The 25135-nt window shown below is 41.9% G+C and overlaps 1 protein-coding gene across 1 annotated transcript in view; it reads right to left on the bottom strand.

The window, feature by feature from the left end:
* Positions 1 to 11607, bottom strand: part of LOC121920251 (LIM homeobox transcription factor 1-alpha-like) — a 76273-nt gene extending 64666 nt beyond the window's left edge. The window contains exon 1 of the mRNA XM_042447354.1: positions 11443 to 11607. The gene's annotated coding sequence lies outside the window, so the exon portion shown is untranslated. The remainder of the gene's footprint in view (positions 1 to 11442) is intronic.
* Positions 11608 to 25135: the final 13528 nt, after the last annotated feature.

Genomic DNA, 25135 nt, shown 5'->3' on the forward strand with positions numbered 1-25135 from the left:
CTATAAGAGATCATGGTGGCTGTATTCATTTTCTCACTCCCCCCTTTTTTCCTTTCTTTTTCCCTTTTTTTCTTTTTTGCAATGTTATCACAAAATCTGCAGCCCTCTACCCATTTACCCATTTACGCTGGGAGTAAAACCTTCTGAACTCAGTGGGTCAGTGTAACTCTCTTTTTTTTTTAAGGGGAGAAGTAGATTTTCCTATTTTATTTAACAGCATATTTAAACACTATGATCCTTTTTTAGGCAGCATTAAGAAGCATATTTGCTGAGGAAAAGATCATGAGGGCATTACATTGATGATGATGATGTGAAGTCGAAGGCTTCATGGCCGGCATCTATAGTTTTTTGTGGGTTTTTTTGGCTATGAGGCTGTGTTCTGGAAGAGTTTATTCCTGATGTTTCACCAGCATAGGAATAAACTCCTCCAGAACATGGCCACTTAGCCTGAAAAAAACACAAAAAGCTAATAAATACCCTCTTTACATACAGAGTCTACTCTTAATGCACACACCATCACAACAAATTTGCAAGAATAATGGACACTGCATGTGACCAGAAAGGACTCCCTCCCCATCTGTTCTGAATTTTTAAAGCAGGGGTGGGAAGCTGTTCCCCTTACAGATGTTTTGGACAGCAGTTCCCATTATCCCTTACCACTGGCCACACTGGCCGGGCTTCTAGGAGTTCATGTCCAAAACATCTGAAGAGCCAATTTTCCCCCACTCCTGTTTAAACATAAAATGCATCACATGGAAGGTCATCATGGGAAAAGGCCCAATGGCATCCTCTGCTCCCATTTTGTAACATTTTCATTGGCTTCAGCATTATTGTGTCCACAGGTCTAATAGATTTACGCTAGGGAATGCAGGGGAAACCTGTCAGTATCCAAACCAAATGAATGAACCAAATGTAGCAAGCCAAATGTGGTAACCTAAGGAGCACAGCAAACTACAGTCCAAAAATAACCTTAAAGTTGATTCAAAAACCATGGCCAAGATCCTGTAGTTAAGTCTGATGATGCTATCCCCACAAAATTTATTTTCTGTAGCCTGGCAGCACCTTAACTGAAAGGTTACTGAAGTGCTGGAAATGGGGTGCTTGTGGATGACATCTGCAATGTTCTCTCAGTTGTGTGGTGCATCCAGAATAGACATTTAAAGAGACCTCTGAGAGTCCTGCCACAGGAGAGTTTTGAGACCAGGAGAGTTTTGTAAATGCCATTTCTAAGCACCCTGCACCCCAGACTTCAGCGCTTCAGAAACACTTCTGTTGGTGCATTGTCAGGCTGCAAAGGTAGGTTTTTTGGGGGTCGGGGTCATATTCCACAGCTCACAACCATAAACCTGAATGCCCTGCAGTTATGAGACAGTAAATCTAGTTTACCATCTTGTAACTACTGAACAGAATGCCAGCCCAATTTTTTACAATGGAGCATTCAACACAGTTGGGCTTTTACTGTTTTTCAGAGTAAGTAACTTTGGTTTAACTAACACAACAAACTGTATATAAACTACATCATTGTTTAATGCATCTTTCAAAGTTGTTTATTAAAAGAATTCAATGAGCTAGATAACAGTGAGGATCTCGTATCCCTCCAGATGTTGCTGGACTGCAGTTCCCAGCACTTCTTGCCACTGGCTGTGCTGGTTAAGATTTCTGCAAAATCATGGGACTTCCACCCCTATGCCCTTGTGGCACAGTGGTTAAATGCCTGCCCTGCAGCCACTCACTCATAAACCACAAGATTATGAGTTCAATACCAGCCAGTGGCTCAGGGTCAACCGAGCCTGGCATCCTTCCGAGGTCACTAAAATGAGTACCCAGCTTGTTGGAGGCAGTTGGCTTACACATGGTTAACTGCTTAGGGAGTGCTTAAGTGCACTGATAAGCAGTATAGAAATGTATTTGATATTGATATTGCTATATCACTAAGTGCAGCTTTAACAAAGCCACTAAGTGCAGCTTTAACAAAGACCCCTCGAGAAAGCTATCACTGCTTTATTTTCATGCAGTTAGAAAGGTTTCTTGTATGTATTACTCTGTGTGCACGCACATGGCAGAGAGTTAATTTCTAGGTGGGTGGGTGGAAATTACATATCATGGTAAATTACAATATTTCAGAGGAAGAAACAGGCAAAACCACCTCTGAATATTCCCTGCCTGAGAAAATCCCATGAAATTCTTATGGTCACCAAATGTTGTCTTGAAGGCACTTACACACACCTACTATAGGTATCTATGAAATCAAGAGGGATCAACAGTGTCAGTTCAGTGTTGTAAGACTTGTGTAAAAGTAGGCCTTAGTTTCCTTCAAAATTCTGTCTCTAGAAGCCTCAACCTTGTTATCACCTTCACTGAAGATGTCCAGGGAAGAAGGCCCCATCACCTTTCGAGACCATTGGTTCTATTGCCAAACTGCTTTTACCACTGAGAAGTTCCTTCTATTGTTCAACTGAAATCTATGTTTAAAAAAGGTCTGTAGTGGGCAGTGCTTGTCTCCATTACTAAGCTGAAGAGCCAGCATTTCAAAGACAACCATGATCATGGGGTCAGCATGTCTGCACAGAATGCTGTTACCTTCCCACCTATTTATCTACTTGCACTTTCACAGGTTTTCAAACTGATAGGTTGGCAGAAGTCAGGACTAGTGCTGGGAGCTCAGTCCGTCAGGTAGCACTTGGGCCTCTAACTGCCAACCTGCTCATCTTGCGATCGTCAAGGCCAACATCTTACCCAGTGAGCCACCAGGGTCAATTGAAATCTACCCTCCTGTAAACTAACCATTAGATCTAGTTCTACTCTCTGAGACAGCAAAGAATAAACCTGCATGCTTCTTTTTGTGGAAGCCCTTAAAGTACTAAAAGAGTGCATGTCAGCCCTCAGTCTTCTCCTCATCAAGCTGAACATGCCATTTCTTTCAATCTTTCCTCGTATGTTTTGTTCCTCATATGTCTTATCATCCTTGTTGCCCTTTTCTGAACCTGCTCCAACTTGTTTTAAAAAGATGCACAGAACTAAACACAGAACTGGACACAGTACTCCAGACGCTTCTATTAATGGAGGCCAAGATAGCATTTTTGCCTCCTCAGTGTATGTACATCTTTCTTCAAGTACTGAGACCAGGACACCAGTTCAGATTTTGAATGAAACAGTTCCACAACATCCCCTGCATGTTCTTTCATCAGCATTGCAGACTTGCCTTGAATTTATGACCCATTTACGACTCCCAACTCCTTTTCTGCAAAAGCTACTTTAAAGTGAAGCAGCCAAGGCCCTGTGTGTTTCTTGCTTGTGTATCTCTCCCTTTCTTTCTTATGACCTCTGGCTATGCATCACTAAGAAATGGGCAAATGCTGGTATTTTTATTACCCCCGTCCAGTTCTGCTGCCAAAGCTTTGCGTCAGTGACTGAGCATAGTGTAGTGGAGGAGGCTGCGCTCTCTCTTCTGAAGAGAGAGATAAGGCAGGACAGTTAAAAGAAAACTTTCAAGGAGACTGCCAAGATTCAGAGAGCTCTCCTGAGTAATGCACAAACTCTTCCCGAAATCTTCTCAAAAGTCTTGTCTGCTGTCTCTGCATTTCCTTTCCTGTCAGGGCTGTCTGCCAAAGGAGGACTGCAGCTCTCCCTTTTCAAAACAACACGGTTGTCATCCCTCCGCCTCACAACACAAAGGCTGCTTAATAAGTTACAGCAGCGTTTCTCGACTCAGTACATCCCAGATGTGCTGAACCACAAATACTATCATCCCCAAACAGCACACACATTACCACCACCAATTAGGGTACCATTAAAATGAGTTTGGACTACAATGCCCATCATTCCAAAACAACATAACCACTACCAATCAAAACATCCAGATGTGTTGAGTTACAATTTCCATCATGTTTACAGTTGCTTTCAAGTGAACGCTGATTTTAAGGTGGCCCTATCACTAGTTTTTATTGGCAAGATTGATTCAGAGGAGGTTTGCAATAACTTTCCTTTGAGGCTGAGAGAGAGTGATTTACCCAAGGTCACCCACTGGTTTCCATGGCTGTTTGGGGATTTAAATCCTGGTCTCCCAGAGTTCTGGTCCAGCATTCAACCACACTGGCTCTCTTTTGACACTAAGGGAGACAAAAGTAGCAGAAGAATATCCTGTAATCCAGCTGCATGTACATAAACTCTATTACTGTATCCTGGGATTTGTAGTTTTGTGAGGCACCAACACTCTTTGGAAGAGAAAGCCAAAGACCCTGTAAAACTATCAATCCCATTATTCCATATGATTCCATAGGAGCTGCTGCAGTTAGAGTGGTGTTAAACTGCATTATTTCTACAGTGTAGATGCACAGTATAGACCCATACTTCTGCCAGGAGGGAGGGAGGGAAGACAGCAAAAATTGTGAGCTGTCATTCCTAGATGGCACCCGCTGCATTTTGTTGTTGTTGTGTGCCTTCAAGTTATTTCCGACTTATGGGAACCTAAGGTGAGCCTATTGCTTTCTTGGCAAGAATTGTTGAGAAGGGGGGTTCCCTTTTCTTCTAAGGATGAGAGTGGGTGATTTGCCCAAGGTTACCCACTGGGTTTTAATAGCCAAGCAGGGATTCAAACCCTGATCTCCAGAGTCATAGTCCATTGCTCAGACCACTACACCATGCTGGCTCTGCACTGTTTTACACTGCTGACACCCTTTAAAACCAAAAGTGGATGTCTGCTCACCCTTTCCCCTCCTTCCCTCTCTCCATTACTCACTTCCTTTTCATTTTGGAGGCATGGGGGGGGTAGTCTACGCATGTCTGCAGAGCAACCTAGGGGTAGATGTTTAGCCCCATTAGACCTGATCAAGTTTCCCATCCCTGGTTGAAAACAACAACCTAGAATACATTTCACAAGAATGGGGATGGCAGACTGTCACCAGCTGAGCTGTGTGCCTCCCTCTTCAGTTTCCTGTCCAAGTACTAGCTCTTGATGGCCAACTTCAGGGGCCTTTCCTGTCCTCCATGCTTATGATTATTGGGCTGTACACTGGCCTTAGATTATCACTGCCTTCAAACAGGCCAGGGGTGAGGAAACTTTGGCCTCCCTCCAGATTTTTTTGACCTCATTTCCCAGAAGCCTCAGTCACCAGGGCCATAAAAAGGATTGTGGCAGTGGTTGTCCACAAACACCTTCAGAACCCAAATGCCTCCACCCCTGGGGTGTCTTCAGATAGAGGACTGCTCTCTGTTAAATAGGACACAGGTTCACCCTCCCAAAAGGCTTATTCTGGTGAGAGTTCCCAGTAGGCCTCCCTGAGCAAGCTTTAGTGGTGTTGCTGAGGCCTTGAAGCATAAAACCCAAAGTATGTAACCTTCTTTTGCAGGTGACGGGAGTGTGAAACTTAGTGGAACAAGGAGACACATTCCCCCTTGGTTTCTGCTGCCACGATCAAAGCTCTGGGTGTCAGGAGACGTAGAAACCTCCCACCTCTTCTCCTGCAGTTTTGTACATTCAGGTCCCATACTTGGCCTGGCAGCAGAATGGAATGGGTTTGGAGTGCTGGTTAATCATTCTAAGACATGTTAAGGGTGAGCAATCCTTACAGCCTTTCTTGCAGCTTATCACTACGCCTCCAAGTTTTGAAGGAAACACGGTCAAGGCAGTGGATTATCTTGGCTTCCCTTACTATCTGAAAGCCCTTCTATTAGGAATCCATAATAACTTAACCCAGGCAGCTGGAAGAAGGATTGCAAGGCCACCTGGGACAGACTTCAACCTGGTGCCCTCTGGATGCAAAGGACTACAAACTGAGCAAACCCCAGACAGTGCAGTTGAGAGGGTTTCGGCTGCATCTGCACTGCAGAAATAATGCAGTTTGGCACCGCTTTAACTGCCATGGCTGCATGCTATGGAATCCTGGGATTTGTAGTTTTTGTGGTGCCAGAGCGCTCTGACAGAGAAAGCTAAATATCTCACAAAACTACAGATCCTAGAATTCTATTGCATGGGGCCATGAGAGTTAATGGCATCAAACTGTATTTTTTCTGCATTGCAGATGTAGCCAAAGTCTAGCACATGCACATCTGGAGAGTGATAAGTTGGTGAGGGCTGAAATTTTCTTGAAGGGAATAAGAAGAGGGAAGAATTAATAGTTATCAAGGTAATAGAGTGTTTTATGGATCATGTAAGCAAAAGAGGTGGGTTAGGGGAGGTCCTTGCCCCAAGGAACATCCAGTCTAAACTGAATCTGGACAGTGATGATAATGGGAAATAGCCGAAGGAAGAGGGAGGCAGGTGTTTAAAAGGGATGGAAGTGGATAAGTGAAATTGCACATATTTTTGGAGTTAATGTGGTTGCTGGGTGCCATCACAGGAGAGCTTTGGGCCAGATGCCCAGGATTCCTCTCAGCAGAATACAAGAGGGCCTCCAGCTGTGGATAGCTTGGCTTACTACATTTTGGGCACAACCTCTCCCAAATCAGCCAGAAAATGCTGTTTCCAAAATTCCCGAAGTCTGCTATGTTTGCTCCTTAGTTTGATTTAAGTACACTGCACACATCCGGGAGCAGTGTTTCTCAACACCATGGCAACAAATACCTTCTAGTCAAGGGCTAATTTTTTAACCCTTTCAAATTAAACCACTTCATTTGGATGCAATCCTCCACTTGAGGTCTGTAGTCTGAGAAGCTCTGACAGTCTTTCCTAACCTGGCTCCCTCCAGATGGCTGGACTGCAATGCTCATTGCTCACAACCTCCATAAGGATGTTGGGAGTTGTAGTCTACTACATCAGGAGGACCCCCTGTTTTGATGTGGCTGGGATTCATACGCTTCCACCATGGTAGATAATATGTGAGATGAAATAGCCTTGATACATTGGTGCAACTTGTTATTGGCAGAGCCACTGTACCTTGAAGGAAAGCTTGGGGGAATGGATAAAACAGGGCAGAGTCATGGGCAGGGCATGGATGGATTAGGAAATAAACACAGTGACATCATAACCTGTAACCTGTCAATCCATATTTGTTTGTTTATTTACTACATATTTATTAAAATATTTATATACCAATCAATATCCAAAGATCTCCAGGCAGCTTACAATATACAGTGGTCCTTTAATATTCTCTAGTGTTTGGTTCTAGAACTCACTGTGGATACCAAAATCTGTGGATGTTCAAGTCCCACTAAATACAATGGCATAGTAAAATGGTGTCCCATATATAAAAAGGTAATTTCAAGGTATCCATGGATACAGAAGCCTGACTGTAATCAATTTCACATATGATCACAATAATTTCAAAAAATATTTAAAATATATTGAACAGCTCGTCAATTAAAAACCAGACAATTTAAAACAGTTTTAAAGGATACAACCATAAGATATGTGCAGCCTGGATAAAATCAGTTAGAGCCATAGGCTTTAATAAGAAGCACATGTTTTGATTTGGCTCTAGAATGATGCCAACATCAGCACCAATGAGGCCTACAGGAAGAGGGAATTCCACAACTAGGATGCCACCACAGAGAAGGACCTCTCCCACATCCTTCCATAGTATATTTCCACTAGTGGCAGAACGCAGAAGAAGGACCCTCCAACAGATCTCAATTCTCAGTCAGTGCTCACATTGCTGTGCTGTTGCCGCTTTACATCCCCCTCAGTCTTGATGCCAAAAATTTCCCTCACGCTGATGTCAGTGGAAGGGTGGAATGTAAAAAATGGCCATCCCTGTGTCAGTGAAAACCATGGGTATTTCACTATGACATAAGATGCTAGTATCATGTTTCTATTGTCTTGAGTCCACTGGCTGCCTCTGTGTATTTAGGCAGAGCTGGTAAATCATTGCCAGTGAAGTACCCAGTTTGTGGGTGCTGATGGCATTTCCAGGGCACTGAGGGAGTGTCTGTCATTGCCACACCATTTTTTGTATTTCTTAGGACAGGTGTAGGCAACCTTTTTGAGCCGGGGGCCGGGTTGCTGTCCCTCAGACAACTGGGGGGCCGAAGCCAAAAAATAAAAAATTAAATATTTTTTTTAAAAATTAAATATATAAATAAACCAGGACAAATGTAGGACAAAATTTTCAAATGGAAGACACTTTTTTTAAAAAAAATGGAGGACACGCGAAAACATTTGCTCATTTTTTTAAAAATGTTAATATAAATGCATGTTTCTGAGGCTTCTATAGACAATTGCCCCCCAAAGGCCCCGGCGGCAATCGGCAGCAGGACCGGGCTGGGGCCGGTCCCAAGGCCTCGCCGGGCCGCATCCGGCCCGTGGGCCATAGGTTGCCTACCCCTGTCTTAGGACATTACTACACAAGGCTTTTAAACCATGATTACACCAGGAAAGAAGCGGCTTTGGCGATACATATCACACAATGACGCATCGGACCCATAGCTGCTCTCTCCCTGACCTGTCCCTTTTCATTGATAGGCAAAACTCATCAATGACCTGGCAAGAGTACACGTCCGTGGGTGCAAAATGACACTTTCAGGCAAGTTGCACAATTTCCAGTTATGTGATGTCAGTGTCCCTTCGTCCCCCTGTTGCACCACCTTCTTGCTATTCCCAGTCACCCTGATTTTCTTTCTTTCTTTCTTTCTTTCTTTTTTACTTCAGTCATGGTAGCAGAGTGCTGGAATTGCACAAAAAAGTGTAAATAAATAAATACAAGCATACTGTGGAGGGTGCAAGGTAGGGACAGGTTTAAGGGATAGCCAAGAAGAGAGTGCAATAAGGGAAGCAGTCCTGGCCCTGCAATTGAGAGGAGGCACAGTGATGGATTCTCTACAGGTGGTATGTTCCCATTTTATTTTTACTAGTGTGCCTGCTACAAGAATGGGGTATGTATAGTAAAGTACTTAGTTGGGTATTTTTGCTTCCCTAACAGCTAAAACATACACTGGATATAGCGACTGTTCTACTGGTCTAGCAGTGGCATCTCTGGTGAGAAGCTGGGCAAACACAAACCTGATTATTTGTGTGTTGCTTGCCTACAAGTCATTTCTGACTTCTGGTGACTGTCACAAGGTTTCCATGGCAAGTTTCTTCAGAGGGAGGTTGCCATTGCCTTCCCCTGAGGCTGAGAGAGTGTCACTTGCCCAAGGTTACCCAATGGGTTTCCATGGCCAAGTGGGGATTCGAACCCTGGTCTCCAGAATCTCAGCTCAACACTCAAACCACCACTACACCATGCTGCATCCTACAGTGCCAGCCAGTTACAACCTTCAAAATGCTGAGAGGGGAGGGTTGTCTTATGGGGCAAAAAATATAAAATAGTCTGAAAAAAGAGTGCATTAGGGCAGTCAGAGACAGAGTTAAGGGCAGTTAGGGAGAGGGGACTTAATAAAAGCTGAACAGGTTCTTGGGAGCTGGGAATGTAGAAAGAGTTCAGAGAGTTCACATTTAACTTTTTTTTTGCCATACAATAAATCTTTACCAGTTTTATTTCCTACACCTGTGTTTTGACTGTTTTCATCTAAGAACTGAGAGGGAGAACTGGTCATGCTTTCCCACACTGAATCCACTAAACAGCAACAGCCACAGTATAGTGGTCACCTTGAAGCCCAAGTACCAGACTCAGGGAGGAATCCTAAGGGTAAAAGGGCAAGGTGAGTGATAGGCACGCAAGGATTGGAACTATGGGGTCAACCTAGATGGTGTTTCCATTACAAACTTTCTCAAACTGTGGAATAGTGTGAATATAAGACTGCTCTGCCCAGCTCTTTCAGTTCTATGATGCTATCTCATGGTGTTACTTCTGAAGATCAATTCAGCGTGTCTAGATTAGTTCCATTCTAAGTCAGAACAGAAGTCTACAAAAGCCATGCAGCGATGTGACTTGAGCAAAACCATGTACACATTTTAAAAAATACCAGTACATTAACATTTTCAAATGCTCAACACAATATGAATGAAATTGTGGGTCTTGTGCAATCATATTGGGGGACCTATATTAAAGTGAAGTACTGAAAAATCAGTAAGCAATAGGAATGCACATAAAAGAAGATGAATATCAAATAATCTTTCCCCTACCTCTCAATGGAAATTGGTTGCTTTGGGTGTGTGTGTGTGTGTGTGATGCCATGGAGATTGCTTATCTCATGTGCTGGGAGATGGGGCAAGTGAAACTGTTGCATGAGCAACATCTGCCTTCATACCAGCTGCAGTGACATCACTCTTCTGACCTTTGTTGTTGTTTCTGGCTTATGGAGACCCTAAGGCAAACCTATCATGAGGTTTTCTGGGGCTGAGAGTGTGTTACTTGCCCAAGTTCCCCCAGTGGGTTTCTAAGGCTGAGCAAAGATTCAAACCTTGGGCTCCAAGCATAGCATAACAGTCAAACCATTACACCACACTGTCTCTTGTGCCCTGCATTATGTCCTGTCAATATCTCATGCTCTCTAGACAGTGATGCTGATTAGCTGATCAATATCACTCATGATGTACACATTTGTTGAACCCATGCTTTTGCTGTACAAACATAAGAGTCTGCTGTCTGACATGGAATTCTGCTTATTTTATTATTTTAATTTTTATTAATAAAAAGGATGTCTTTAGGCCTTTTAGGAATGAAATAAAACTAGCTAGGGGATGTCTCCATGCTTCCCCTTACCCCATTCCTGTTATTCTCTGGTTTGCCAAATAGTTCTTTGAAAACCAAACTCAAGGCAGGAAATTAAATTATGCCAGAAGCATGCCGACAGCATTCTGCAGTATTATTTCCTGTTCATAATCTTTTGTCTCAAATTAAAATTGTTTTTGCTGTTTGAAGAATATTTATATTTATTGTGCTGCTAAATACACACACTGTTCATTAACCCACCTCAAAATTGAATTCAACAGCCTGTTAATGATCTATCCACATGCCAGTAAATTCATACTCTGGGATTCTCCTTCTCTTTGTGGATTACTTTTCTTACACAAGCAACGATTCTGCTCTCCTTTCCACCAGCAAGCCCACATGTGATAAAATCTGCAACCACACCAAAAATAAAATCTTCCCCCAAACACTCCAAAACCTGGTTAATGGAATTTAACAAAATATCGGCACTAACAATGAACCATTCTATGGGATGTCTATAATTGAGCAAAAAGATGCTACTTGACTGGAGGAGCAAATGCTAAGCTCTCCAGTTCCCAATTAGTTGCTTAGCCCTAAAAAATTACACCCAAATTTTCATATCACAGCAGTTAAGCACATGGCAACCACAACCCTACCAAGTTTTGCAGTGACTTCAGATAACATCAGACACTTGCTCACAGATACCACTTACAAACTGCAGGCTGTGGGCATAACCAACTGGGTGAAAAATAAAAGCACCACACCATGGGTAATAAGATTCTTCAAATCAGCCTCTACCTATGTTGATAATTCTCCAGCCATAGACTTCACACCAGACTCAGCTCATGCAACTCCAAACCAAGACAAATCCCTTGGCCAAACAGGAGGAAATCCAAAAGCAGATGCAACTTACTTTTCATAGTCATGCTTGCAGTATAGCTGCCTGTTGCGACAGTAGCATGTGCCTGAGAGAGGCTGGAGGCACGCGGTACACTTCACACAGCCTTCATGCCAGGAACGTTCATTCACCCGCAGTAGGAAGCGGTCAGAGATCGGGGTGTTGCACCCGGCACAGACCTCTCGCATTTTGGACTCTGAGCCTAGGTGGCAGGGAGGAAGGACAAAAGACAAAAATAAATAAGTAAAATGCATTGCATACTTACAAAGGAGCAAGGAAGCCAGCTGGGGTAGAGCTTGGGAATTATACCTTTTTTGACTACAACTTCCAGAATCCCCAACCAGCATGCCCACTCACCAAGCTGACAGGGGAATTATGGGATTAGTAGTCCCCAAAAACAATTTCTCAGTTCTCTGATTAGGATGAAGGCCTGGAACACAATTTGTCAGAATGTTCTGCATGTGCAATTTTTTTATTTGTCTATTCAGAAGTAAGTTCCATTGCATCCAAAGGGGCTTATTCCTGGGTAAATGTGTGTGTATCTATAAGAAACTGTTGCAGCAGAACTTCCTGGTGGATCCTGCCCCAGAAATTGTTAGAAGTAGTATATTCTCTTTGTGTTATTGTACAAAACCTACAGTTGTATTTTTATTTGCACACTATGTTTGGAATCCTTTTGAGGCTTCCAAGTTTATCAGAAAAGGGGAATTGGAAGTATAATCTGATGGCAATCTGAACGCAATCATGGGGTTTAACGTTATTGCGTGATAGACTGCCACACGCAAATTCGGGCAATGGGAAGTCAGTCCGAACGCAATCATGTGGTTTCACGTTATTGCGTGATATAATGCCACACGCAAATTCAGGCAATGCATGCTATTTTCGGGCAATGGGAAGACAGTTCGAATGCAATGTGTATTCACGTAATTGTGCTAAACTAGCAACTTTAAGTGAATGCGTTGTGGCCCCACTTTCTTTTCATTCGAATTTAAGAGAAATTCCTCCCGTTTGATAAACTCCCCAATGATAGCATAACTGAGGGTGATGCTTCTCATGACCTTGGATAAGTATCTCCTCAGATAAATATCTCCTTGGATACAAAAGGTTTGCTTGGCAGTCCAATGGGGCTTATTGGGGCAGCACTTAGAGAGAGGTTCACCCCATGATTCATGGCAATATTCTGGAAAAGTTTCTTTATGCCATTCCCTGGACCTGTCATCTCTCTTCTCCTTCTCTGTCTACCTAGACTCCACCTGACTATGCTCAAGGAACTTTACACATCATTGTCTTCCATTTTTAACTGTTTTTCCTCACTACTACTTCCTTCTTTTTCTTTTTCCCCACAATAATAACATTGAAATAGTAGTAATTAAAAAAAATTAAGAAAGAAAAGCTGAAATAGTTTCACAGTGGCTTTTGGCTCCTAGCATTGGGATCCCTTCACCTGGAATCACCCATAGTTTCATCTTCTTACTAGTGGCTCCAATGTTGGTAGGATGTTTGGGGTTTTAAGCCAAATGGTAAAGATGTTACTGAAGGTGCTGGATCTATTTGAGGAGTCAGCACCTTGGTTAAATCCCTTAATGGTCCAATTAGAACCTGGAGTGGAATTACTGCCCTGCTGACCTCAGAGCCACAGGATGCCACTGTTGCCCCATGCATTTCCATTTCCAGTCCTTAGTGGGTGAGTTGAGCCAGTGGGGCGTAGTGCTTTGATTGTTGGACTTGAAACCCATTGGGTGACCTTGGGAAAGTCACACACTCTCGGCCTCAGGGGGAGGCAGTGGCAAATCCCCTCTGAAAAAATCTTGCCAAGAAAAACCCATGATATCAGGTTTGACCATGATAGGGGCGCCACATGTCAGAAATTACTTGAAGGCACACAGAACAACATGGATCTAGCACTGATAACACATCTATTCCTCATTTCAGGGCTGGCCCTCCCAATAGGCAGAACGAGGCAACTGTCCCAGGAAGCAGTCGCTGGCGGGACACAGCAGCAGAGGCAGCCTCCTGTCTCTTTCTCTTGATTCCCCACCCAGCCTTTACCTTTTGTGAGAGTGACATGTGTCACTTGGCCTGTTTTGCACTTGAATCCAGATCTATGATTTCTTTTTCCTTAACAATGCTGTGTGTAGCTGGTGAGGCAGGCTTAACTGCTCTTCCATTTCTTCTGTTTTGCTGTTCATGCACCCTCAGTAAAGAATCTTGGGGCGGGTGGAGGGGTATTTTCAAGTCATCTGCAGATTTATGGCAATCACATGAATGTAATGGGGTTTTCTTAGGCAAGGAATACTCAGGAGGTGCTTTTGCCAGTTCTTTCCTCTGAAATATAGCCCGCAGTAGTCTCTCACCCAAGTACTAACCAGGACTGGCCCCACTTAGCTTCCAGAATCAAATGGGATCTGGCACCTCTGACCTAAACTAGCTTCTTGTTAAATCAAATTCAGCTTCCAGTGCGATTGGTTCCTTTAAGTCAGTGGCACCATCCACTTGTTTGCTTTGGGCAGCAGAACCCCTCAGGGCAGCCCCTGACTGGTTAACTTTTACTCAGTCAAGAGATAGCAGTTTCCAAACTCTGTGTGTGTGTGTGTGTGTGTGTGTGTGAGAGAGAGAGAGAGAGAGAGAGAGAGAGAGAGAGAGAGAGAGAGATGAAACCAGTCAGGATTATCAGTACATCCATCTATGGCAGCTCTTCAAAGGCCCCTGTAGCAGAGAATGTGAAAGATAAGAGCAGGTGGGTAATAAAGAACATCCCAGCCGGTGTGGAAAGTTTCCCTTAGAACCAAAGTGAATATTAGGGAGTGTTGGCATCTGCCTAGTGGCTTCCATTCCTCCTTCCACCACAGGACCCTTCTCTGCTAAGGCTGCTGGGTTTCCTTAGGCACTCTTCATTTCCTTTTGGAAATGTTTTTGTTTTTAATTGGGGCTCAATGTATTATGATCCCCTCCAACCCAGGGCTAAGACAAATGTTGTATCACTTCAGTGTTGTTATCCTTGTCATCAACAAAGAGGACAGAACAGAGCAGAAAGTCAAGGCAGATGCATGAACGTATGAGTGCATCACTACACTCACTTCATGCTGCCTCCGTTAACATATAACAAAGGAAGATGGTGGTACTTCCTTCTAAGGGAATGTGTGCTTTCTGGTTACATGTGGTGCTTTGAGGAAAACACCTGAAAATTAATTGCATCTTAATTAATAGCATAACTTTAAGTAAATTAATTGATTAAACTGTTGGTCAGATTTGCATACATTTCCATACAGATAAAAAAAACCATGTTATTTGCATCCTCTCCTTTGCTTCCCCAACACAAATAATTTTAATTGAATGCATTTAGAGGACAGAAAAGCAAAATGAACTGAAAAGAAAACAATGGAGCTATATAAACTAAAGCAATCACCTCCAGTTTCGGGTCACTTTGGAGGTATGCTGTTTAAGTGGTGCATGCGTCTTAAGAGTCTGGAAGTTGCACCAAAACCATGCTTCAGTCCTAAGGACTGGATCATGGCTTTGGAGTGGCTTCTGGCCTCTTAGGACGCATGCATCATTTAAACAGCATACCTCCAAAGTGACCCGAAGCAGCTTTATTTTGGCCTGTATGTATGGGCCCTAAGAATAGGTTCAGCACCTTGGACAATGCCTTTCAAGATGGGCTAAATCCTGGAGAGGATTTGTCACCCCACTGACATGGCTATCACTGGTTTTGAAGCAAGAAGCATGTGTCCTTGGTTCTTTGATGCATGCTTTATAACAAGTGTTATTTTAAAAAGGAACATTTATTTCACTTTAACAGGGTGGGGTGGGTTATAAGAACCTCTATTTGATTTTTTTTAAAAAACTGAATCATGAAAAACTTTCTTGAAGGTGCCTCTGCTTGATTTTTAGTGATTTCATCCCTTCCTTTTCAAACTTCAGTCTACTTCATTCTTCAGGATCCTTGAATCTCTCATAAAGCATTTGTGGTGATGCCGTACAGTATGGGGAAAGCATTGAAGGAGCTGCTATCAAGTGAATGGGATGGAGAAACCAATTTCAGCCATCCTGGGTGAATTTGCTTAAATCTGAATGCAACCCTTAAGCTAAAACTGTGTTGGCTGTTCTTAAAATAGGCCACCTGATTAAATAAATCAAGGGCACCTTATTCATTCCTTCATTAAATAAACCATCTTTTGACTGCATAAATGTCTTCCAAGGTAATATCAAGCACTACAATTTATTTAAACCATATCTAAAATTAGCATCGGCGTGCCAGTCCCACTCAGCTACAAAATGCACTGGACGGTCTTGGGCTAGTCTCTCAAGAGGTGTGTCTACACTGCAGAAATAATGCAGTTTGATACCCCTTCAACTACCATGCCTCAGTGCTATGGAATGGTGAGATTTGTAGTTTGTGAGATATTTAGCCTTCCCTTTCAGAGAACTCTGGTGCAACAACAAACTATAAATCCCAGGATGCCACAGGATGGAGTCAAGACAGTTAAAGTGGTGTCAAACTGCATTAATTTGGCAGTGTAGATGCACCTTCCCCCATCTCTCAGCCTGAGCTACCTCACATGGTTGTTGTGAAGATGAAGTGGGAAGAAGAGGGTCATATATGCTGCCTTGAGCTCACTGGAGGAAAAACAGAATATAAATGTCTTTAAAGACTAAATAATTGCGGTCTATGTTTCTGTCACTTCAGCTACTAGGAAATTTTATGGCCTCCCATAATGCTGCAAAAAAAATAAAGTAAAAATAAAAGTGCACCCCAATACACATCATGTGGTTGTGTGTGTGTGTGCATGTGTGATAAATGCAGGCAGACACTCATGTACATCCCCTTTTGAACCTTTCTATTAAAGCCATGCTGACCTAGCTCATTGCTTGGATAGTGACGCTTCTCTAAAAGGCAAGCATGTGAACCATGAAGGATAAACAAAGTCAGCCGAGGGAGTATCGTACACAAAAAAGAACACTCAGAAAACACCCATTGTGATAGAATGATGTCAAATAGTTGAACTGCACAAAACCCAGCTATACAAACATTCTAGTATGGACCCACAGTTTAACTTTGTGTTCCCTTGGTGTTATCCTTCCCAAACTATTATGATTTTTATTTTTGAATTTTTAACTTTGAGCTCAATAATGCAGTTTGTTTTTGATTTAAAAAAAAAAACAAAAAACTTTTTGCTCTTGTGGTGTTAGCCTTCACAGACTATAATGCTGTTTGGATTCTTCAAATGTTTTGTGGTGTTTTTGTTGCTTCTAATTTGTACTGTAGGCAACCATAAAATATAGCTTTTTTTAAATATGTGGAAAGGTGGAGTGTTTCTCCAGCAAACCAAATGTGGGTGTAAAGGTGTGCAAAGAAACAGCTTCGCCTATGTGTGTGTGCACCTTCAAGTTGCCTGTTGACTTATAGCAACCCCATGCATTTCCAAGGGTCTCTTAGGCAAGGAAATCTCAGAGGTGGTTTTGCCAGTTCCGTCCTCTGAAATATTCCAGTTTAGTGGGTGATGTTCCATCCAAGTACTAACCAGGGCTGACCCTGCTTAGCTTAGCTTCCAGGATGAGACAAGATTTGGTGTCTTTGGGGTGTTTAGGCCCTTAGGTTCACATATACCATCACTTTGAAAAAGACATCTCAGAAGAAAAGTTCATATTCTTGGGACACTGTCCAGTACAAAGCACTGTACAACACCATTGTTTCCCTTCATCCAGATAAAACCAGTGATCTCAGCCATCTTTAGAATGGACTGAATAAACAAACAAACAAACAAATAAACCACACACACCACGACTCTCCTCTTTGCTCCTAGGGGATCACTGAGCCAAATCACTGCATCTGGCCAGTATTAGATAGAAGCAGGGGGAAATAGCTTGCAGTAAAGTTTATTTTCTTGATAGCTGCCCTAGGAAATATAGCAATTGTAGTCTCTCTTCATCACACCACGTGTTGTCATGGCCAGCCAAGATCAGCTCTCGGAGGATGAGGAGGAGGATGAGCCTCCTCCAGAGCAAGGGCTGATTGAGGCAACGCCAGGTGTTAGTTCTGCTCTGCCAGGCCCCAGCTGTGCTTCCCCAACCCCAGAGCAGGAGGTCCAACCAGGTCCTAGTGCTGAGGAAAGGCCATCTATGGTGCCACAGCCTAGTGGTGATTCAGGAGATGAGGCATGCCTGCAAGTACCTTCTTATCAAGAGAGAAGGGCCGAGAGTGCTTGCAGGCGCAGATCCAGGAGGATTGCAGAAAGACAGTTAGCAAACCAGCCTCAGGTGGCTCGAGGGAGAGCTTCCCTGATTTAAGTGGAAGAGAGGCTTGAGTTTGTTGCTAGAGTTTATTGCATGAGCCCTTGGTGTGATTGCTGTCGCTCTAGCTCCAGACATCTTGTTACCTTGCTTCCTTGCTACCTTGACCTCGGACCGGACCTTTGTTATCTCTTGGCTATTGTGACCTCGGACTGTTTTGACCACGCTGCTTTCTGGCTTCCTGACTTCGGCTCGTCTTTCGGCACGCTTGACTTTCTGCAACCCCGACACCGGCTTGTTTCCTCGGCTTGCTCTTTGACTGCTTCTCCACAAGGTTTGTTTTGCCTATACGTGTTGGCTGCAGGCTTGGTTATCAGCATAAGTAAGAGATTGCTGGCAGCAATCCCGGACACGTGTCTAGGTTACACATCCATATCCACACGCCTTTAGGTGTGTCAGTCAAAATTCAGTAGCTGTATTACATACAAATGAAGACCAGTGTAGTGATTCATAACACAGCTGCTCCCTATGTAATTTACAATATAGATTGTTAAAAACCCATGTTGGATTAGATTAAAATTTACGTTTAAACCTCAAACAGAGTAATCCTACTGAATCAGTGAAACTTACATATGCATTACCATACCAAGTTACTATTGATTTAGTAGGTCTACTCTAACCAGGGATAACATTTGGACATAGGTCTATGTTATATTTAGAATGAAAATCAATGTCTGGTCTCCAGGTGATGGGCAACTTCAATGCCTCTGCAGTTCTTCCTTCTTATGGTTCTTTATCTTTAAACAGGAGTTTAAATATATATAACATGGCTACAAATAGAGGTACCCTCTAAAATGTAAGACAAATGGCTACTGTCTCTCTCATGAAGAAGAACTGACTCTCTTTTCCTTGCAGAATGAAGGATGTTAGGCATCGCTCCTGTCATTGGTAGGGTTGCCAGAATGAAAACTATCAAGGGCTCCTCTACCTTTAATGGTTGCGTAGGTGAGGGAATTTCAGTGGGTGTTGTTTGTTACCTGGCTGCATGACAAGCAGCACCTGCTCAAATTCTGCCTTCTGCACAACCATTAAAGGTAGAGGAGACTTCTCCAGTTTTCAGTCTGGCATGCCTAGATTGATGCATTGTGCTACTTGGGCCAACATACTCATGGTGTGATATAATCTTTTTTAAAGAAAGAATCACAGGGCCTATTCAGGGGGGAAAAAAGAAAAGAAAACTTGCGAGTTTAATTTGATTGAAACTGAATCATTCAAGTTTCTCCTTCCGAGCTTAAGCGGCCTTTAAATTATATGATGAAGTAACTAAGCGATCCGGTTGCCAAGGTTTATGGTATGTGACCAAGGCCTGCCATGTCAATAATATACTGCTCTTTACTCAGAAGCAAGCTCATGAACTGTGTAACAGCACAAGGCATAAATTATTAGGCTACAAGTCACACCTCAAAGATTGTTGGACAGCAGGCCTGATGGCCCCGAAGTAGCTTAATTTTTATTTTTAAAGGAAGGTAATCGAAGGAAAGATGAAAGAACGGGGAGGTTTATTTCCTTTCACACTTGCTTCATTCCTCCTGTAGTCTACCAAAAAAGGGACTTCGGTTTCATAATGGTGTTCAACAAACATGAAAGGAGTTGAGCGTTTGAGCCCACTGCTTAAAAAGCAAACAAAATGTATTGATGGATTGATTCTTTCACTTATTAGTTCTTATAAGTCTAACACACAAGAAACCCATGCAACATTTCAAACACTGAAAAGATGGAGAAAATGCCATCCTTTTACTAACTGGGGTATAAAAGGTTGGTTAACATAAAAGATCCTAGCATGTGTTGGTTGAAAAGAAGCCATGCAATAGGGATGGAAAAAATATTCAAACGTTTTTGGAAAATGGTTTTTAAAAAACCATGTTTCTCAACTGCTGAGAAACCCTGTTGAGACCAATCTTGGGCTGATGAGAATTTTTGCTATTTGGGACGTATTCTGCACAAATTCACACACGGTTGTTTTGCATAGAAAGCAGCATTTGCTGCACAGAAAACAATTCAGGGCAAAAATAGTATTTGCTGCACAGAAAATGCTGAGGAGGAGTTGCACAGGAAAAAAAATGTGAATTTTGCACACAATAAATAGCGATTTGTAAATAATCTTTGAAAACTGCAGTTTTTGAAGACTTTCTTAGAGCAGGAAGAAAATTGCTAAAATTCCTCATTGCTTCCTTTGGAAAGAAAATTACTGAAGAATTATATCACTGTCATAGAATCAGGTTGGAACTGGGAATCAAGAGATTCAGAGACATGGTGGAAAGACAAATGACGGACACCTTCTATTTCCTCTGTACTCAAATTATTAAAAGAATGAGAGGTGCAGTTATGGAATGAATCCCAGCTCCTCTCAGTTTTGTCCAAACCCCCATGCTCCCACCTCCATAGCTAAGAGGTCCTTTCTGAAGGTTATGGGTCCAGGCTGTCTCCTCTTGCAATTCCAGCACTGCATTCCATCATTCAAATTGAGAACAGTCTGAAATTCATGAATAATCTCTGTTTTGATATGATAAGGCAATATTCAAGTGGAAACTCCTTTCTTTGATTAAAGGCAGGACTAAGAGGTTAATGTCACTTGTAGGAAGAGACGTCTTCACTCCTATGTACTGTTTTTGTTTTTTCCTCCAGTGGCATCTGGTTGCCTCCATCTCAATGGCTGTGCTGAATCTGCTTTGGGTTTCAATCTGATTTTTAAAGGAACTGTTCAAGGTGTTGGGCCTATTTGGGGGACAGGATCTAGCACCTTGGCTGCATCTGAACAGCAGAAATAATCCAGGTTGACACCACTATAACTGCCATAGCTCAAAGTTATGGAATCCTGGGAATTGTAGATGTTGTGGCACCAGAGCTTTCTGACAGACAAGACTAACTGTCTCACAAAAGTACAAATCCCAGAATTCCATAACAATGGGCAATGGTAGTTAAAGTGGTGTTAGACTGGATTATTTCTGCAGTGTGGATACAGTGCTTGAAGAGTTCAGATTAAAGCCCAGAATGTACTCACAATGATGCCGCTGACATGGGAGCTACCAACCATCATTGGCCTTTGCTGGTGTAATCAAAGTTCCTAGTCTCATCAGTATCCAAAGCAAAAGGTGGCAACAAGAATATCTGGGTTGGGTAAATTCAGCCATTTCAGTCCACAGTGTGCTTTCTCTTTTCATTCTCTTAGGCACTTCATGGTGGCCATAACTGCATTTATTGTCTCCTAGGGCCAGTTTACAGTACCTATAGGTCCTGTGGTTCTGCTTCAAGTGCCATGGCTGCATCCTATAGAATCCTGGGTTGGAGAAGTTTGGTGAGAAACGTAAGATCCTAAAATTCTATTAGAATGGGCACTTGGCCATTAACGCAGAATCATAGTGCTATAACTGTGTAGTGTGAAAGGTATTGGAGGCACCATGGTGAATACCAATTGCTGGGTAACATGAATTGGAGGTTGTTATTCTGCCCACATTCTGCATGTGGGCTTCCTATTGGTGCATCTGGTTTGGTGCTGTGAGAAATTCAGGTGTTGGACTAGACAAACATTTCGTGTAATCCACCACTGGTTATTTTCTGTGCTCCTGCTAGTAAAACCAGACTCTCTCTGCTTCTCCACTGCAGAAATAATCCAGATTGATACCACTTCAACTGCCATGGCTCAATGCTATGGATTTCTGGGAACTGTAGGTGGCTGTGGCACCAGAGCTCTCTTGTACAGAAGGCTAAATGTCTCACAAAACTACAGTTCCCAGAATTCCATAGCATTGAGCCATGACAGTTAAAGTGGTGTCAAGTGGGTTATTTCTGGAGTGCGAATGCAGCCTCTATCTCTTTAGATACTGTGCCTGTGAAATTTCAAACCAAGCCAGTACTTTTCTGAAGAAAAGTGTAACAAAGATAAACAAAAACAGAACGGCAGAATGGTTCTCCAAGGAATACCAATCAGAAGTCCTCATTGAAATTTGTTTTAGCTCACTACTATTTTATAGTGGCCTGTTTGTAGCAATTTATGCTGCCATAGTGCTATTTGTGACATGACCTATATGCAGTTACTGATAGCTCCCCTTGGTCAAACACTTTCCAGCTAGCCCATGAAATGTTACAAGCTTTACTTTAAGCTAGTGAAAAAAATATAGCTCATGTGCTAATATATTGAACACTGTCTCCAGGAGGCATAATTACACAAATGGTTCCTATGACTGATGAAAATTTAAGCCATATACAATTGGACATAAACCATGCAATCTAGATTTCAGTGGTAAATCTGGTTTTCCAGTCAAATTTCAGGTTTTCTGAGATTCAATATCTTTGGAGTCCCCCCCCCCCCACAAAAAAATCTGAATATAAAATCCAAAAACTGTCTTGAAATTCAATACATTTGAAAGGTGTATTCAACACATTCAAGAGGCTAACACCTTTTAAAGGAAAGTGATCTTTTATTAAATTTCTAGAATGATAAATATGCACATTTGTAACATTTTAATATGATTTTTAATAAGTGGTTAAATACCAAATGACGATCTATCATCTCAATGTGCTATACAATTACATTGCTTTTCATTTTAAGGTGAAAAACAATCTCCCTATTATTATTATTATTTTTAAAAAACAAGCATTAAAAGAAAGAGATTTTCAAATCGAAGGGAACAGCTCACATATTTCCTTTAGAGACTCAACAATGCTCAACAATGCGAGCCTGTATGTGCAATTATAATTAAGTGCCATTGAGTTCACTATAATTCATTTACAGGTAAATGTGTTTGTGATTGCAATCTATGATGGTACAGGATTGCAGCCCTAACCATCCCCTGGGCCTTTTGTTTCAATCTTTATGAATAATTACCTTGCAATATTTTCTAATAGCAAACTCATTATTTGAATGCAGACCTTTATATAGGCAAATTGGCAACATCCATGCACAAAAAGGAGCTCTCAGTTGACAGGGGAGTGGGAAAATCCCTAAGTGTGCAAAAGTCCAAAAAAATCTTTGGAAGGGAGATCCCAAAGACGTGGTGAACCACGAAACAGTCTGCTGAGGAGAGAGTATGCACAGTGGGCATTGAATAAATAAATGGAAACCTGATGAGGGGGAGATGGAGTGGAATAGAATAGAATATCCTAGAAAGCAGTATGTTTGGCTATCAGGGAGTGTGGAATGATTTAGACTGGAACATTTTGTTGCCACTCCGATTGGTTTTTGATAGCATTTATACCAGAAGGGATAATAAAATAGCACAATGCATATAACTGGTATTGCATATCTCCCAAATTAAAACGTATGTGGAAGTATATCCATGAAGGGAGTCTAATGACAGCCTTCAATAGTATTTAGCAATGTGTGAAACTGGGAAGGAGAATTTTGCTTTAAATTTGTTCTTCCTGAGTCCAGCGGAAGTCCATTAGCTTCTTTTACTTTCAGCAAGATTTATTTATTTATTTAAAAGGTGGTGATCTGTCTATTTCTTCAGTCGTTGACACTTGTTTCAATCAAGGGTCTTGGATGTTTCCGTGCATTTATTTTACAAATCCATAGATTCATGGGGTGTGGGACGGGGGTCTTGTATTCTCAAGGTTGTATAAAATATTTGTGCCTTCATACATTGTGGTATGGTAAGATCATGAAATATGCTTTGGGGTTAACATATTACTAGAAAACACATGGTTTCTGCTGGTGTTGGGTACAGGGATCAAAAGAATTACAGTCCAAATTTTGATATTAGGAAACAGATTTGATATTAGGGTTTCCATTTTTTGAAAAACAGAGAAAAATCTCAAGTTGTAATAGTGGAAATTCACCTTTTAGGGGGAGGAAACAGCACACAAATTTTGATGGCGGGGTAGGTAGTATTATGGGTCAGATGAAATAATATTTCTTTTAAACATTCGGTACCTTTCTCCCCCCTTCTACACAGATTTTAATTAGGAGAAGGGAATGATCTTCTTTGCATCAAAACAATCCACCCCCAAGCATTTCCTACTAATTTCTTCAAACATACAGGAGAGAGCTTGGGAATACTACTTTGGGGACTCAAACCCCCCGTAGTTGTATGACAGTTGAAGTCCTAAAATAACCTTTTCAAGATTTGTATACACAGGGAATTGGAGGGGGGGGGGACTGATTTCTTGGCTGAACAAATCCAGGCTTAAGTGAATGAAAGCACTGAGATTCCAGCATAACTAAATAAAAAGGTTGCATCGCTCAAAAAACTAGCCTTTGCAATTCCTCAGAGCCACATTTTAGCATCCCCTGCTATATATTTCTTTACCTTTGATTGGCAGATATAACACACACACACACCCCTACGTGCAAATGGTGATTGTGATATTTGTGAGCAAGACCTTTTATTCCATTTGCGATATGCTTTTCCGCCCAGCCCTTCCGCTTGTGTGTGCCCATAATTATGCTGAAATTAAAAGTCATAAAGAAATGGAGATGGTTTGGGCTCCATGAAAGCAGTCCTCTCTGGTGCTGCATTATTCCAGTTTATTTAACTGCAGAATGCCGAGGTTTGCTGCGTTAGTAGAAATTCTCTGGCATAATTGTCCCACAGATGCCATTTCAAAGGTCTCTGTACTCGCCTCCCTGTATTAGTTGCTTCCCGTTTGTTTATTTGAAAGTTACTAAGAGGGATATATTTTCCCCTTAGAGCTTGGCACTGCTTACACAGGCAAGCAAAGCTTACTATTTGGGCTCTGATTCTATGACCAGTTACTCAACAAAGTAAGCCCTACTGAACACTGAGAGTCTTGTTCCAGAGTAAAGATGCAGGGACACCGGCTGGATGCACACAGTCTGCTTCCCCATAAATGCATACACACATACACAAACACAGTAAAATAACTGCATGCCAAGAATAGACATCCTGTATTTTCAGAGTTGTTCAAAAGAATAGTCAGCTTATGATGGGAGCATAAGAAAGGATGCTGAAATTTCATCTTCCTCCACAATCTTTTTTAAAAAAGAGCAACCTTACCTTCATTGAGGGATGGAATTTTAGTTTGTATACGTTATCTACTGTCTAGGTATTTTATTTATTTGCTTATGTAAATCATTTATGTATTTTGTGTATTTTTATATAATTTTGTAAACCACCTTGATCTTTTGGAAAGGTGTTATATGAATTAAAAAATTATTATTATTATTATTATTATTATTATTATTATTATTATTATTCATTCTTTCTTTTAGTTTTCCTAGGATTGCCAGAGTGAAAACTGGAAAGGGCTCATATATTTTTAATGGATGCACAGAAGACGAAATTTCAGCAGGTGCTATTTGACATGTAACCAGGATCAGAAGCAACACCTGCTGAAATTCCTGCTTCTACACAACTACTGGAGATACAGGAGACCTTTCCATTTTTCATTCTCGCAACCCTAGAGAGAAAAGTCCATAGGATTTGTTGGTTTGTTTATGGCATTTATATCCTGCCTT

Source organism: Sceloporus undulatus, chromosome 2 (genome assembly GCF_019175285.1).
Source record: "Sceloporus undulatus isolate JIND9_A2432 ecotype Alabama chromosome 2, SceUnd_v1.1, whole genome shotgun sequence".
Lineage (NCBI taxonomy): Eukaryota > Metazoa > Chordata > Lepidosauria > Squamata > Phrynosomatidae > Sceloporus > Sceloporus undulatus.